This window comes from Triturus cristatus, chromosome 1_1 (assembly GCF_964204655.1).
Source record: "Triturus cristatus chromosome 1_1, aTriCri1.1, whole genome shotgun sequence".
In the NCBI taxonomy this organism is placed as follows: Eukaryota; Metazoa; Chordata; class Amphibia; order Caudata; family Salamandridae; genus Triturus; species Triturus cristatus.
In genome coordinates, this window is record NC_140579.1 from 849,568,959 (window position 1) to 849,586,214 (window position 17,256).

A 17,256-nucleotide genomic window follows, 5' to 3' on the forward strand; every position below is an offset into this window, starting at 1 on the left:
CGGAACCCCGTCCCGGGCCTTTGGGAGTGCCGCAGGCCGGGGGATGGGGCCCGGGGCCGGAGACCCTGACCCTGGGCCCGGCCGGGCCCCTGGACCCAGCAGGGGCCCGCAGGCGCAGGAGAAGCATCCCCGGGCCCTCCGGACCCCGCCCCGGGCACCCTGCCATGCGGCAGGACCCATGACAGAGCCTGGGGCGGGGAGGCTGCCCTCCCCGGGGCCCCTAGGGGCCCGGACGGAACTCCTGAACCCAGACGAGCGAGGGGAGGCTCCCCGGACACAACGGAACCCCGTCCCGGGCCTTTGGGAGTGCCGCAGGCAGGGGGACGGGGCCAGAGCCCCTGACCCGGGGCCGGAGCCCCAGACCCGGGGCCCGGCCGGGCCCCTGGACCCAGCCGGGGCTCCCAGGACCACAGGCGCATGGGAAGCCTCCCCGGACCCTCCGGACCCCTTGTCCCGGGCACCCTGCCACGCGGCAGGCCCCGGGACAGAACCAGGTCAGCATCCGGGCCCGTCCAGCTGCCGGCTGAGGACCGAGAGGGGTCCCAGAGTACCCTGTCCCTAGTAATCCGGAGGACGGCTACCCCCCTTTCTTGAAACCTCGGCGCTCCGAGTGATGGAGGGGATCCTTGGGGCGAATGCGCCCGGCCTCCTGGAGCCCTGGTTGGGATACGGGAGGCGAATGGACCCTCATCGGGACTTCCAGGCCAGCCCAGCCATCTGGCCCCCCTTATAGGAAAGCATTGCGCGCGACCAGATGGCCGAGGGGAAAGGAGCGACCAGATGGCCGGCAACTGAAAGGACTCCTGTCTGCCTGCCCAGAGCCGGGCCATAGCGGTAGGGCTCCCGCCTGATCCAAGGGCTCGGTGAGCTCTACTACCCGGGGGGGGGCTCGGGGACAGAGGCTGGGCCTCAGGCACGGGGAGGACCGACGGAGCTCTCTGGGCTGGGCGCCCCGGGGAAAGGACTGCCCGGGACCCGTGGAGCCCGTCCCTGGGCACTTTGCCATGCTGCGGGCCGGAGGAGGGAAGCCCCGGACGCCTGGGAGGATGTTGCTCGGGCGTAGCCCATCTGGTCCCCGGCAAAGAACCGCCAGCCCCAGAGGGGTCTTCAGGCACACCCTGCCCCTACTAATCCGGAGGAAGGCTACCCCCCTTTCTTGTAACCCGCGCGCTCCGAGTGACGGAGGGGACCCTAGGCGCGGACGCGCCCGGCCTCCTGGAGCCCTGGCTGGGATCCGGGAGGCAAATGGACCCTCATCGGGACTTCCAGGCCGGCCCGGCCATCTGGTCGCCCCATTGGAAAGCATTGCGCGCGACCAGATGGCCGAGGGGAAAGGAGCGACCAGATTGCCGGCAACTGAAAGGACTCCCGTCTGCCCGCCCAGAGCCGGGCCATAGTGGTAGGGCTCCCGCCTGATCCAAGGGCTCGGTGGGCTCTGCTTCCGGGGGGGGGGGGGACTCGGGGACAGCGGCTCGGCCTCAGGCACGGGGAGGACCGACAGAGCTCTCGGGCCCAGGCGCCCCGGGGGGAGGACTGCCCGGGACCCGTGGAGCCCGTCCCTGGGCACTTTGCCACGCCGCGGGCCGGAGGAGGGAAGCCCCGGACGCCTGGGAGGATGTTGCCCGGGCGTAGCCGATCTGGTCCCCGGCAAAGAACCGCCAGCCCGGAAGGGGTCTTCCGGCACACCCTGCCCCTACTAATCCAGAGGAAGGCTACCCCCCTTTCTTGTAACCCGCGCACTCCGAGTGACGCAGGGGACCCTAGGCGCGGACGCGCCCGGCCTCCTGGAGCCCTGGCTGGGATCCGGGAGGCGAATGGACCCTCATCGGGACTACCAGGCCGGCCCGGCCATCTGGTCGCCCCATTGGAAAGCATTGCGCGCGACCAGATGGCCGAGGGGAGAGGTGCGACCAGATGGCCGGGACTGAAAGGACTCCCATCTGTCCAACCCCGAGCCTTCGCGCTAGGGTTCCCGCCTGCCCACGCAGGGCTCCGTGGCTGCAGGGCTCCGTGGCTGCAGGGCTGCAGGGCTCCGGGGCTGCAGGGTTCCAGGAATGCAGGGCTCCAGGGCTGCAGGGCTGCAGGGCTCTGGGGCTGCAAGGCTCTGGGGCTGCAGGGCTCTGGGGCTACAGGGCTCCGGGGCTGCAGGGCTCCGGGGCTGCAGGGCTCCGGGGCTGTAGGGCTCCGGGGCTGCAGGGCTCCGGGGCTGCAGGGCTCCGGGGCTGCAGGGCTCCGGGCTGAAGGGCTCCAGGGTTGCAGGGCTTTGGGGCTGCAGGCCTCGGGGGGGGACTCGTAGACCCCACGCTGGGCCTCAGGCACGGGAGGCCCGGCAGAGCTCCCGGGGCCCAGACGCCCGGGGGACCCATGGAGCCCGTCCTGGGCACTTTGCCTCGCCGCGGGCTGGAGGAGGGTGCATCGGACGCCCCGGGGCTTGGCCCATCTGGTCCCCGCCTGAGAGCCGCCATCCCCAGGAGGGGTGTCCCGGCATACCCTGCCCCTACTAATCTGGAGGAAGGCTACCCACCTTTCTTTTTTTTTTTTTATAGAACTTTTTATTGAAAACCAATTTCACAGCAGTGCATCGAACTTGACATATTAATTGACATCTCTACTGGCAAAATATACATACAGGTGTTGGAGACAACCAATACTATACTCATGACATAAAAAAAAAACCCTTCCCTTAATAAAACAGCCTAGAAATGGTGACCTCCCTACCCTGGGCTTCGGAACGCGTCCCATATAGAGTATAGCTAACGGTCTTCTATCTTGGAATCAATGTGCGTTACTTTGTGCCTCTAATAAAGCCCGCCTCTCCCTCCTAAGCTCAACTGTAGGAGAAATACAAATGTCCCCCCGGTATTTGTTCCATTGTCCCCACTTATGATCCCATTTTCGTGGGCAGCCTCGGTGTTTGTACACCGTTTTCTCTGCCACCATGGCCAGATCCATATCCGAGGCCCAAGCGCGTAGCATCGGCATTGCATCTATCCCCCATTTCTGTGCAAGATTTCTTTTGGCAATGGCCCATCCCAGGGCCGCCCACTCCTGCTCCATCTGAGTGAGGTCTGTCGCTTCCCACACATTAAGGAGGCAGAGCCTGGGAGAGAGAGCGACGGGTTTGTCTATGGACCTCGCCATTTGTCGGGTGACCTCTACCCAGTACTGTTGGATGTGGGGGCTCGCCCAGAGGATGTGTAGAAATGTCCCTATTTGATGACAGTGTCGTAAACAAAGTGCATTAGGACGTCGTCCCAATTTATGCAACAATTTCGCATCAAAATACACCCGATGCAAAATTTTGAGCTGAACCAGGCGAAGCCGCATCGACATTGCCACCTCACGAGGGGAGGCAAGCGCGTCGGTCCAGTCCTCGTCAGCCATTTCCCCCAAGTCCTCCTCCCATCTAGCTCTTAATTTCCGCATTGGGTCTGCCCGGTTGTTAATTAATTTTTTGTATGTCGAAGAGATAGCCTTGCGGTCCATCGGGTCCAGTAGCAGTCTGTCTTCCAGCGGAGAGGAGGCTGGAAGGGGGGTGTCCGCGGGGAGAGCGCTGTCGATAGTGTGACTAATCTGAAGATATCGAAAATACTCTGACGGTGCCAGCTGATATTTAAGTTGGAGCTCTGCAAATGATGCCTTTTTGCCTTTTATCCAGACATCCCCAACCCTAGCTATTCCGATCAGGTCCCATTTATCAAAACCTGCGCAGTCGCTCAGCCGCCCCAGACAATCCAGCTCCCAGAGTGGGGTGGCCCTAGTCAGCCGTCCATGCCAACCCATACGTCGCTGGAGCCCGTGCCAAATCTCTACTGTCCGGGCCTACGGCCCAGTCAACTCTAATTTTTTGTGGTTTGAGTACAGTGCTCTATTATACCCTCCCTTTCCCAACAACCAGCGGTCAGTCCGGAAACTGGGATCATCGTGAGCCCCGAACACCCATTGATTGATGGTGATCAGGTGCGCTGCCTGATAATAAAGGCGTATGTCCGGCAGGCCTATGCCGCCATCGTACCAGCCCATAGTGAGTTTCTGAATGGCGATTCGCGGCGGACCAGCGTCCCACAACAGACCTCTAATCGCTGTTTCAATCTGCAAAAAATAGACTCGGGAATCGGATTGGGGGTGTTCTGCAGGGCATAGAGAAAGCGGGGGAGGGCAAGCATCTTAAAAAGAGCTGCTCGACCCAGGAGTGTGAGGGGCAGAGTTTTCCAGTGTACCACATCCGCTCTGAACCGCTGCAGTGGGCCCGCTAAGTTGCGCTTGTGGGAAAGGGATGGGTCCAACGATATGAACATGCCGAGGTACTGGAAACCCTGTGAGGCCAACGGAATGTCATAACCCCTGGGACTGCATGGTGGGTCACCCCAGAGGGGGTACATCTGAGATTTGGACCAATTGATCAGATAGCCGGAATGGGCTCCAAAAATATGAAAAATGTGAAGTACCCGACGGATCGAGCGCGCCGGGGAGGCTAGGTACAGCAGAACATCATCCGCATATAGAGAAATACGGTCTTCATGCTCAGCTGTCCATTTGAGGCCTCTGATTTCAGGGTCACCACGGATCCAGACTGCAAGAGGCTCAAGCGCCAGGGTAAAGAGCAGCGGCGACAGCGGACAACCCTGCCGCGTGCCACGGCATAGGGAGAATGAGCGCGATTGGTGATTGTTCACCGAAACGTGCGCCGTTGGCATATTATAAAGCAGTCTGATCCAGCCTATCAGCCGGGGACCCAGCCCCACCCGGGCCAGGACCGCAAAAAGATACTCCCAAGCCACTGTATCAAATGCCATTTTGGCGTCAAGCGCAAGCAGGAGTGCCTCCTCTTATGTTATGTTATGTTAAATTAAATTTATTAAGCGCACGTACGCCCGTAGGCTTCATGGCGCTGTGGAAGACTAGCAAAACATAACATGTGACAGAAAGAAAGAAAATTTAACTAAGGATAAGCTTGCTTAAAGAGCCAAGTCTTAAAAGCCTGTCTAAAGGCTAACAGATCTTCGTGAAGTCTTAGTGGCAGTGGCAAGGAGTTCCACAGGGAGGAAGCTAGGAAGTGGAAAGATCCTCCTCCCTGGCGTTGTTTCCTGATCCGGGGCACGACTAACAAATTCTTTTGGCCAGAACGGAGAGCACGGGAGGGAGTGTAACTGACCAGCAGGCAGCTAATGAATCCAGGGCCCTTACCTTGTAGAGCCCTGAAGATAATGCATCCCGCTTTAAATGCTGCTCTCTGCGCTACAGGCAGCCAGTGGAGACTGGCCAGTCCAGGTCTAATAGACTGCCACTTAGGAATTTTACAGATCAACCTGGCCGCTTGGTTCTGAACCAGTTGGAGTCTCTTGAGCTGCCCCGCCGGTAGGCCCAGATATAAACTATTGGAATAATCCAAACGGGACAGCACAAGAGCAATGATGACCTGAATCAGAGCAGGGTGGGTTAAAAGGTGGGCGATCTTCTTAATCTTGCGAAGTTGGAAGAAACTTGCAGATACCACAGTCCCTACCTGGCTTTTGAGCGAAAGATCTTCATTAAAAGTGATACCTAAGCTCTTAACTGTTTGGGATTTAGCTGGAGGATCTCCCATTTCTGGAGGCCAGAAGTGTGGTCCCCAATACAGTTCACTCTTCCCAGGCAAAATCAGTTCAGTTTTGCCTGGGTTGAGTTTCAGATGATTTAGGCCCATCCATCTCTGAATGTGAACCATGACCTCCCGAAATTCGATGGCAGCGCCAGGGGAGTCCAGACAGAAGATCAGTTGCAGATCATCTGCATAGTTAAGAATTAAGGCGCTAAACTTTTTTAATGAAAATAACAAGGGTCGTAAGTACAAATTAAACAAAAGTGGGGACAGGGACGAGCCTTGGGGGACTCCACATTCATTTTTGATTTTGGGCGCTGTAAAAGTTCCCAATCTCACTGCCTGGGTACGCTCCGAGATAAATGACTTCAGCCATCTAAGTGCCGAGCCTCTCAGGCCAGCCTGTTCGACACGGTCGACCAAGATGGTGTGGTCGACCGTGTCGAATGCGGCCGAAAGGTCGAGAAGTACCAATGCTTGGTGAATGTCCCTATCTGCATTGCTTCTTAGTACATTCTGGACCGCCAGTGTCACCATCTCGGTTGAATGCCCTGGTCGAAACCCAGCTTGGTTATGCTCCAGATATCCAGTGGTTTCAACGAAGCTAGAAAGACAGCTAGCAACGTGTGCCTCCAGGATTTTTGATAGGAATGGCAGCAGGGATATCGGGCGGTAATTAGATGGATCGTGAGGATCAAGACTGGGTTTTTTGATCAGGGGAATCAATAGAGCATGCTTAAATCCTGCCGGTACCTTTCCCTGGTTAAGTGAGTCATTAAGCAGAGAGAGGATCCCGTGAGGGATAGAGTGCCCAATCTCTGTAAAAATGTGGGGTGGGCAGATGTCATCGGGTGATCCAGACTTAACCCGAGCCAGGAGAGTTGAAAAAGTTTTAGCATCTATAGCAGGAAGGGTGTCTAATGTAGTGGGGTTATTAAAAATATCATCTAAAGGAGACGATTTAGGAGAGCTAGCAATGTTGCGTTTTATATTTACAATTTTCTCTCTGAAAAAATCATTCAGAGAGTCACACAACTTCTGGGTAGGGGCTATTGATGGGGCTGTCCTATCATCGTCACAGAGCTCGTTGACTATGTTAAAAATATCTTTAGTTTTATTTGAGGAATTTAAAATTTTTTGAGAAAAATAGTCAGATTTATGTTGGAGCAAGATTTTTTGGAACTCCTTTCTTGCGGTACAGTACACTGTCCTGGCTTGAGGGGAGTAGCTTTGTCTCCATTTCCGTTCCTTCTGTCGAACTCCCAGTTTAAGATCTTTCAGTTCTTGGGAGAACCATTTGTGTGCTTCATTTCCTCTAACATTAGGGACCCGTACTAAGGGGGCTGAGAGGTCAGCTGCGTTAAGTAACCAGTTAGACAGCGCTCTCTCGCTAGTGTCCAGATCATCGTACGGTGGTGGTACGGTTTTGTTTAAAATGTCAATAAATCCCGGAAGGTCCATAGATTTCCATTTGCGGAATTCTTTGCTCTTGCATGGCTTGGGTTTGACATTTCCGCCTACTTCTAGTGTGAAATAGATGATGAAATGATCCGACCAGATACATGGGCTGATGACTGGATTGGATAAAGATAGATTATGCGTCCATATCTGGTCCAAGCTGTGACCTTTCTGGTGAGTGGGTACATGGATGTGCTGATTTAGATTCAGGTCTGTTAGCAAATCTATCAATTCAGCAGCTTGAGTATCTGTGCCTATGCTATCAAGCCAGTAATTTAGGTCCCCGATAAGGATGATTTTAGAGTAGCTGACTACATATGAAGCCAGCTGCTCTGCCAGAATGGATGGATATTTGGCCATGTATTGGGGGGGTCGGTAAATCAGGACCAGAATGAGGGACCCACTTTCAGTGTCGAGATTAATCACCAAGTTCTCAGTGTCCGGAAGGATCAAAGAAGGCAGTTGCCTGACCTGAAGGGATTTCAAGATTATAGCTGCTACTCCACCTCCGGCCTTCCCAGGTGTACGGTTGGCCGTCAGAATATAGTATTCTGCAGGAAGAGCCACGAGTACGTCGGGGAGGGAGTGAGGGGTTAGCCAAGTTTCAGCTAATAAGAAGATGTCAGGTTTTACCTCCTTCAGGAAAAGAAAAATGTCTATCTGGTTTTTGATCAGGGATCGAGTATTGAGGTAGTAGCAGCGCAAGCTGTGTTTTACAGAGGGTGCAGTTTGAGGCTCAGGAAAAGGTTGTTTTAAAGGCTGAGCATGAGGCACAGCATTGATGGAAGAGGAAAGCCCTAGGCTTTGAATGCAAGTCAATGTGCGTGGGGCTAGGGAGTGCTTACAGGGACCATCAAGATTGTGAGGGCGTAAAAGCAGGAGTTCCTGAGATGAGTATTTATAAAAATGGCCAAGAGGAGTGGGCTCGGGTCCCGGTCGGCCGCGGACGGGCGCAGACGGGCTTAACTCAGGCGCAACTCCGGCGCGCCTCCGTCGCGCCCGCTGCGCTCGTCCGCTGCGCTGACACATGATGGCCCGTTTAAGTAGGGGCGGTACTCGTGGGGGTGTGGCCAAGATGACCGTGGCCTCGCCTCACCCGAGCAGCCCAATCCAAGATGTCGGCCCCAGCTGCTGCGAGCCGCCGCTGTGTTCAGCGCTGTGCCGTGCCGGTGCACTCAGAAGGAGTGGAAGGTGAGCGTCAGGATTTCCGTGGGGGAAGAGATGAGCAGAGAAGATTAAAAGCGCGCCTCTGCGCTTAATGCAGGAGCGCTAGTTAAAACAGCGTCTCTTCCTGGGAAACAAGTCAGGTAGTGCAGCTTCCTTTAGCTACAGGCGCGGACCCCCTGCCACAGGGTCAGCCGCCTGCTAGTGCCAAAGGATTGCAATGAACAGTGCTCCTAAATAGGGGCGGTACTCGTGGGGGTGTGGCCAAGATGACCGTGGCCTCGCCTCACCCGAGCAGCCCAATCCAAGATGTCGGCCCCAGCTGCTGCGAGCCGCCGCTGTGTTCAGCGCTGTGCCGTGCCGGTGCACTCAGAAGGAGTGGAAGGTGAGCGTCCGGATTTCCGTGGGGGAAGAGATGAGCAGAGAAGATTAAAAGCGCGCCTCTGCGCTTAATGCAGGAGCGCTAGTTAAAACAGCGTCTCTTCCTGGGAAACAAGTCAGGTAGTGCAGCTTCCTTTAGCTACAGGCGCGGACCCCCTGCCACAGGGTCAGCCGCCTGCTCGTTGCAACACGGCCCAGCGCCCCGTGGACGCGGCGCAGATTACGTGCGGTATTACGGCCTGGCATGAATCCCGACTGATCGGGATGGATCAACGCCGAGAGATATGGAAATAGGCGATTAGCCAGTAGTTTGGCCAATATTTTGGCCTCAACTGTGATCAGTGATATGGGGCGGTACGAGGAACATTCGTCCGCTGGTTTTCCAGGTTTGCGAATGACCACTATGGCGGCGGTGCAAACTTCAGCTGGGAGGGTGCCGGCCTCGTAACATTCGTTATAACAGGTACGCAGGTGAGGTGCCAGTTTCGACGCCATAGGTTTCAGGAGCTCTATCGGGATTCCATTGGGACCCATGGCCTTGCCAGACTGGATATCTCGGATCGCCTTTTGAATCTCCTCCACCGAGATATCCGCCTCCAGGACCTCATTATCCTGCTGGGAAACACCACGCACATCTATAGTGGCAAGTAGGTCTACTGCCCACCATGCTTGCGAATCCTGTGGCAGGGAATAGAGTTGTTCGTAATAATTTGCAAACGTTTCGGCGATCCCTTGAGGGTCAGAGATCAGTACACCACCCGGCCCCTTGATTGCACCCACACATCGCGCAGCTTGTTCCTTACGCTCCAACCATGCAAGCAGTTTACCGGTGCGCTCTCCCAGCTCATATATTCTATGCCGGGTAGCTAGAGCTCGTCGGTTAGCATCTTCAAAGAGCAGCTGTCTATAGTCCTGCCTCTTGACCTCAAGTATATGCTGGGTCTCATGGGTAGGGGTCCGCAACTCATCGCGCTCAAGTCGCCGTATCTCCGTTTCTAACTCGCTAACCCGTCTCTGACGTTCCACCCTGTGCCCCACAATCATGGACAGCGCTCGTCCCTTGATAACTGCACCATACGCACCCGACAGCGTAATTGCTGATGCCACAGACCCCGTGTTGTCCTCAAAATAATGGTCAGTGTCGTGTCGCAGTGCGTCTCTAATGTGCGGAATTTTGAACAGCCAGGGCTGAATCATGATGGGGCCAGGCTGCCGCGTCTGACGGGCTCCAAAAATGGCTTTTATCGGGGAGTGGTTAGATATCGCTACCCACCTTTCATGTAACCCTCACGCTCCGAGTGACGGAGGGGATCCTAGGCGCGGATGCGCCCGACCTCCTGGAGCCCTGACTGGAATCCGGGAGTCAAAAGAGCCCTCATCGGGACTTCCAGGCTGGCCCGGCCATCTGGTCGCCCAATTGGAAAGCATTGCGCGCGACCAGATGGCCGAGGGGAGAGGTGCGACCAGATGGCTGGGACTGAAAGGACTCCCATCTGTCCAACCCCGAGCCTTCGCGCTAGGGTTCCCGCCTGCCCACGCAGGGCTCGGTGGCTGCACGGCTCCGTGGCTGCAGGGCTCCGTGGCTGCAGGGCTCCGGGGCTGCAGGGCTCCAGGGCTGCAGGGCTCCGGGGCTGCAGGGCTCCGGGGCTGCAGGGCTCCGGGCCTGCAGGGCTCCAGGGCTCCAGGCTGAAGGGCTCCAGGGCTGCAGGGCTTTGGGGCTGCAGGCCTCGGGGGGGGCGCTCGTAGATCCCACGCTGGGCCCCAGGCATGGGAGGCCCGGCGGAGCTCCCGCGGCCCGGACGACCCATGGAGCCCGTCCTGGGCACTTTGCCTCGCCGCGGGCTGGAGGAGGGAGCACCGGACGCCCCGGGGAAGTTTCGTCCGGGCTTGGCCCATCTGGTCCCCTCCTGAGAACCGCCATCCCCAGGAGGGGTGTCCCGGCAAACCCTGCCCCTACTAATCCGGAGGAAGGCTACCCACCTTTCTTGTAACCCTCGCGCTCCGAGTGACGGAGGGGATCCTAGGCGCGGATGCGCCCGACCTCCTGGAACCCTGACTGGGATCCGGGAGTCAAATGAGCCCTCATTGGGACTTCCAGGCTGGCTCGGCCATCTGGTCGCCCAATTGGAAAGCATTGCGCGCGACCAGATGGCCGAGGGGAGAGGTGCGACCAGATGGCTGGGACTGAAAGGACTCCCATCTGTCCAACCCCGAGCCTTCGCGCTAGGGTTCCCGCCTGCCCACGCAGGGCTCGGTGGCTGCACGGCTCCGTGGCTGCAGGGCTCCGTGGCTGCAGGGCTCCGGGGCTGCAGGGCTCCAGGGCTGCAGGGCTCCGGGGCTGCAGGGCTCCGGGGCTGCAGGGCTCCGGGCCTGCAGGGCTCCAGGGCTCCAGGCTGAAGGGCTCCAGGGCTGCAGGGCTTTGGGGCTGCAGGCCTCGGGGGGGGCGCTCGTAGATCCCACGCTGGGCCCCAGGCATGGGAGGCCCGGCGGAGCTCCCGCGGCCCGGACGACCCATGGAGCCCGTCCTGGGCACTTTGCCTCGCCGCGGGCTGGAGGAGGGAGCACCGGACGCCCCGGGGAAGTTTCGTCCGGGCTTGGCCCATCTGGTCCCCTCCTGAGAACCGCCATCCCCAGGAGGGGTGTCCCGGCAAACCCTGCCCCTACTAATCCGGAGGAAGGCTACCCACCTTTCTTGTAACCCTCGCGCTCCGAGTGACGGAGGGGATCCTAGGCGCGGATGCGCCCGACCTCCTGGAACCCTGACTGGGATCCGGGAGTCAAATGAGCCCTCATTGGGACTTCCAGGCTGGCTCGGCCATCTGGTCGCCCCATTGGAAAGCATTGCACGCGACCAGATGGCCGAGGGGAGAGGTGCGACCAGATGGCCGGGACTGAAAGGACTCCCATCTGTCCAACCCTGAGCCTTCGCGCTAGGGTTCCCGCCTGCCCACGCAGGGCTCCGTGGCTGCAGGGCTCCGTGGCTGCAGGGCTCCGTGGCTGAAGGGCTCCAGGGCTACAGGGCTGCAGGGCTCCGAGGCTGCAGGGCTCCAGGGCTGCAGGGCTCCGGGGCTGCAGGGCTCCGGGCCTGCAGGGCTCCGGGCCTGCAGGGCTCCAGGGCTCCGGGCTGAAGGGCTCCAGGGCTGCAGGGCTTTGGGGCTGCAGGCCTCGGGGGGGGGGGGCTCGTAGACCCCACGCTGGGCCTCAGGCATGGGAGGCCCGGCGGAGCTCCCGGGGCCCGGACGTCCAGGGGACCCATGGAGCCCGTCCTGGGCACTTTGCCTCGCCGCGGGCTGGAGGAGGGAGCACCGGACGCCCCGGCGAAGTGTCATCCGGGCTTGGCCCATCTGGTCCCCGCCTGAGAACCGCCATCCCCAGGAGGGGTGTCCCGGCATACCCTGCCCCTACTAATCCAGAGGAAGGCTACCCACCTTTCTTGTAACCCTCGCGCTCCGAGTGACAGAGGGGATCCTAGGCGTGGATGCGCCCGACCTCCTGGAGCCCTGACTGGGATCCGGGAGTCAAATGAGCCCTCATCGGGACTTCCAGGCTGGCCCGGCCATCTGGTCGGCCCATTGGAAAGCATTGCGTGCGACCAGATGGCCGAGGGAAAGGTGCGACCAGATGGCCGGGACCGAAAGGACTCCCAGCTGCCCACACCGAGCCATAGCGGTAGGGCTCCCGCCTGCCCTTGCAGGGCTCCGGGGCTTTGCACCAGGGTCTCTTGTCCCGGGCAGATGGACACTTGGCAGGCCACAGGACGTGGGATCCCAGGCCCTGACCAAAAATCAGGAGGCCCGGGGCCGATCCCTGCTTCTCAACGCAGCCAGGCCGGGGAGATCGGGGAGCCTGCCCAAGCACGAGGGACCCCAGTCCCGGGCACAGGGTCCCTCAGGTTGTGCGCTCGTTTTCCACAATTTTTTTTCAAAATTCCGCGAAGAGGCATTCCGCAAATTCTGCCCAGCCCTAATAATCTCTACGGGAAAGTCTGCGTGCGTCTGTCCGCGAGCATCTGCTTGTGGGTTCTGGTAGGGGCCCATTAGCGAGTCTTGGCCTGTGCCCGTGTCTGTATGCGCACCACTCTGCGAGTGCCTGCTTTCTGCCTGTGGGTGCCAGAATTTGCACTTGCTTGTGGGTGACAGGATTTGTCCCTGATGGTCAGTGGGCTGTGCATCGAATATATACAGACCTGAGTTTTGTGCATCTGTTTGCGAATATGTGCCTGTTTATTCCTATCTGGGTCTGAACCTGTTTGTGTACATGTCTGTTTCTCAATATCCTTAGATGTGTCTGTCTCTTTGTGCACCTATTTCAGTGTTACGTTACCTGCTTCTGTGTCTATGTTTCTGCATTTTATTTTGTCTGTGTTCCTGTTTGTGTGCACCGCTTTGTACGTGGACCTGTGTGAGCGCATTAGAAAGAGAGAGAGATGCAGGGATCCAAGACAAGACCCTCGACTGGATCCGCTCCTTCCTCTCCGGCAGAACGCAGCGGGTCAGACTCCACCCTTTCCTCTCGGACCCTACACCTACCACCTGCGGAGTCCCTCAGTGGTCCTCCCTCAGCCCTACACTCTTCAACATCTACATGGCTCCGCTCGCCCCATCATCAGAACCTACGGACTCAACATTGTGCCATACGCAGACGACACCCAACTCATGCTCTCCCTATCCAATGAACCCAACACCGCCAGACACAACTTTCGAGAAGGCATGGAAGCCGTCGCCAAATGGATGAAAAACAGCTGCCTACAACTAAACACCAACAAAACGGAAGTACTCATCATGGGCCCAAACTCAGACGCCTGGAACGACACCTGGTGGCCCCCTGCCCTCGGAAGCCCGCCAACCCCCACGGACCACGCACGCAACCTGGGGATCATCCTGGACTCCGAGCTCAAAATGGACCACCAGATCAACTCCGTCTCGTCCCGCTGCTTCCACACCCTCCGCCTCCTACGTAAGACCTTCAAATGGATCCCGCTCGAACACAGAAAGACCGTCACCAGCAGGCTCGACTACGGCAACGCACTCTATGCCGGAATAAACAAAAACCTCACCGCAAGCTGTAGAACATCCAAAACGCCGCCGCAAGACTGGTCCTCAACCTGTCAAGACACTGCCACATATCCCAGCACCTGCGCACACTCCACTGGCTCCCCATTGAAGCTAGAGTCACCTTCAAGATGCTAACCTACGATTAGGCGCTCCACGACACCGGACCAGCATACCTTAATAGCCAACTCAAATTCCACGCACCCCAAAGGACCCTATGATCATCCCAGCTCTCCTACGCCGTGGTCCCCCGCACCAGATAGACCAGATCGGGAGCCCGCTCCTTCTCCTTCCTCGCGGCCAGAGCCTGGAATGACCTTCCGCTCTACCTGAGACAGATAACATCGCTCCCCATCTTCGCAAGAAATCTCAAAACCTGGCTCTTCGACAGACCCCCTCCTTGATGGACTGGAACCTGTGATCCCCCCCCCACACACACACACACCCCAGCGCCTTGAGACCCTTACGGTGAGTAGTCGAGCTTAACAAACACCTGATTTGATTTGATTTGATTTGAGGAGAGAGAGAGAGAAAGCAAAAGAGAGTGTGTGCGCGCCTGCGCCCACCTAAGGTTAATCAAAATGGGAACTACCTAATCTGTTCCCTGTTGCTGCCCTTGCAAAAACTATGAAAAAACGATACGTCTCCCTTCACCACATTGTCTTTTTATATCCATGAAACGTCATTCACTATTAATAACGAGAGTGGAAGTTGTATGGGAGGGAATTTTAAGTCAGCAGGATGCCTCCTTACCTCAGCTAGAATGAGCAGGGTCTCTGCGATCTCAAAGTATCAGGCTTGGTAGGAGGAGTGAGGACAGACAGGTAGCACTAGGAAGGCCAATTCCCTCTTCCACTTACGGAGCAGCATCCTATCAAGTGCTTCCCCTGTCACACTTGCATACACAGGGTGTCACACCAGCTAGGGTCTGAGCCACCACCCAACTAGTGCTAACATAACTGGTGCTCGTCCACATCTGGAAGCCTTCGGGAGGTTAGGGGCTTGGGGCGTGAACCCTTCTTCACAATGTTGGCTTTCTTTGGCTTGGAGAGGGGTACGTGGACGTGGGCCTTCTAAAATGTTTGGAGTTTTCGTTCCGGCTGCCTGTCGTGGCTGCGCTTTATTTCGTTCCACTTTATAGGGTGCATTTAAATCCATGCCTTTAAAGAAATGCGCATGGCTACTGCACGTCACCAATTCCAGTTCTTCTTGCATCCTTTCCCTCATTTACACCCTCTCTGCCTGGGCCATGCTGTCAAATGGATGACATGGCCTTCTCTGATTAATCCCCTTTTGGGTGCACATGCACACAGCAACATACTGTACCCATGGCTAGGCTGGTGCTGTGCAGCTGCCTGTATGTTTTATTCATATTAGAAATATGATATGCACGTCTATCTCTCTCATACCCTCACCCATCACACTGTCAAACCCTACTTCTCATAACGGTAACATATTTACAACAAAATGTCTGGACGCGGAGCTGCGCCAAATCTGACAGCAGGGGTCCCACATTTCTAAAAAGCAGGGATGTGCTGTATTTACAACAATACAACGCACCCCTGCGTTTTCCCTAGCGCTGGTGTTAAAATTAGCTGCCAAGCGCCAAAGCAGGCACCCTTGCACCATAGTGCGAGGTTGCCTGCCAGTGGCGGCCACCACTTAATGGGGTGGTGAGCAGAAGGAGGGAGCGTCCGTTTCTGCTCTTCGGTGGAGTCCTGGAGCAGGATGGAAGCAGGAACCAGGAAGCACCCAGGCTCCCAGTCTCTCCCAGCCAATCCCAACGCTGTCTTACAGTAGCGTTGTGATTGGGCTGAGCGCCATGGTTTGACGTATTTACAAGGAGGTGTCAAGACATTCAAACTGGCTATGCGCCGCTTTGTAAATATGGAGAAGGGCATAGCGTCACCAGAACTTCGTTAAAAGTGACGTTCTGGTGGCGCTATCCCCTTGTAAATATACCCCTTAGACTCAAAACTAAAATAACTCCTTTCGAACTACACACCCGTGGCAGCTGGCACAGGTAACCGTAGTGGGGGGGGTGAGGCAGGGCGCGGCTGGGGAGGGGTGGGGAAGTTGACAGACGAAGAAATAGGTATTATTTATTTATGTAATTATACTTATTCCATTGTCTGTTGACTTACCCCCTCCAACCCCACCCTGCCCTGCCACACTTGCCCCGCCACGCTTGCCTGTGCCGGCCACTACTGCTACACCCATAATGGGATAGCCTGCTATCCATGTCGGTAAGTGCTTCAGCGCAACGTATAGGGGTAGTAAGCACTATACAAATTGTAGAATATGATACAATACGTGTGTGTGTGTCGCACCTGTTTCTATGTTGATCTATTTGTTCTCACACCTGTCTGTCTATGCCTGGTCTGTTGTGTCTGCACTTGTATAATTGTGCACCTCCATGTGCATGAAGGTGTGTGAGTATGCAAAAGTGTGATTGAGCACCTTTTCTGTGTGCACAAGTCTGTGAATGCAACTAGGTGTGCATGCCTATGTCCGTGCACCCGGGTGTTTGGACCTAGTGTGTTTGTGTGCATGATGTTGATGATAAAACTTTGATAATAAGAATCACATCAATTTCATGCACTAATTGTGAGGTTACTAGGCGTGAAACCCGCTTATCTGTGTGTGTGTTTGAGATGTATGGGACATATGCTGCCCTGCATTAGAGTGTACAACAGATGTGCCACCTTGTTGCTAGTAGTCCCTAGTTAGTGGCCGCTTATATTTATGACAGGGCAGTTTCAAAGCACTCGCAGCGTTGATACATGAGCTATACACAGAGCACAGAATGTATGGTGATGAACATCGACTACAGTGGTGTGTGTGTGTGTTAGGCTGTTCCCAGTTCACACACGCGCGCGCAAGTGTATCAGTTCCATGGCCCCTTATATTCTGACGGAAACTTTCAGAGCCCCTTTTAGTTGACACCCGCCCCACACCGGGTGCTGACCAATGCCCCCTTCAAAAAGAACGCTCCTAGTCTGAGGGTGTTCTACAGTCCCGGTGACCGGGACCCCCCGCCCTCTTTCACTCACCCCCCTCTGCCGCCCCGGGACGCTCAGGGGAAAATGGCACTGCATGCCTGTGAGATTGTAGGCCACATGTCACTCCAGACAGGTGCATGCGCCATGTTTCAGCTACAGGAATTAGCATCGCTTTAACCTATGGTAAAAAAAACATAATAAAAAAAGTGGTTTTCGAGGCTGACCATGTTTTTTCCCTGCTGGATGAGCGCCGGTGCAGTGCTTAGGGGATTAATCTTTTAAAAATAAGTGCCATGTGAGCAGACAGGCTGTGATTAAGGTTTTAAGCGATCAGTCTACATCTGACAACGAACCAGCTATTATCTTAAAGGAATCAAAGGAGAACTGGAAGCCTCCTCTCAGCCCCAAACTTGAAAGGAGATGTCAGGCCTGGCAGTTGGCAAAGCCATGGGGAGTGAGGTGCGAAGGGAGGGCACGAAAAAGGGAGAGTGTGAGAGAGAGGGTGGCAGAATTGGGTAGAACAAGAGGGGGGTAGATAGAAAGGGAGGAGAGGTGGGCTAACAGGGAGGAAGAGGGACTGAGACAGAGAGGAAGAAAGGGAAAGAAGAAAGAAAATGTA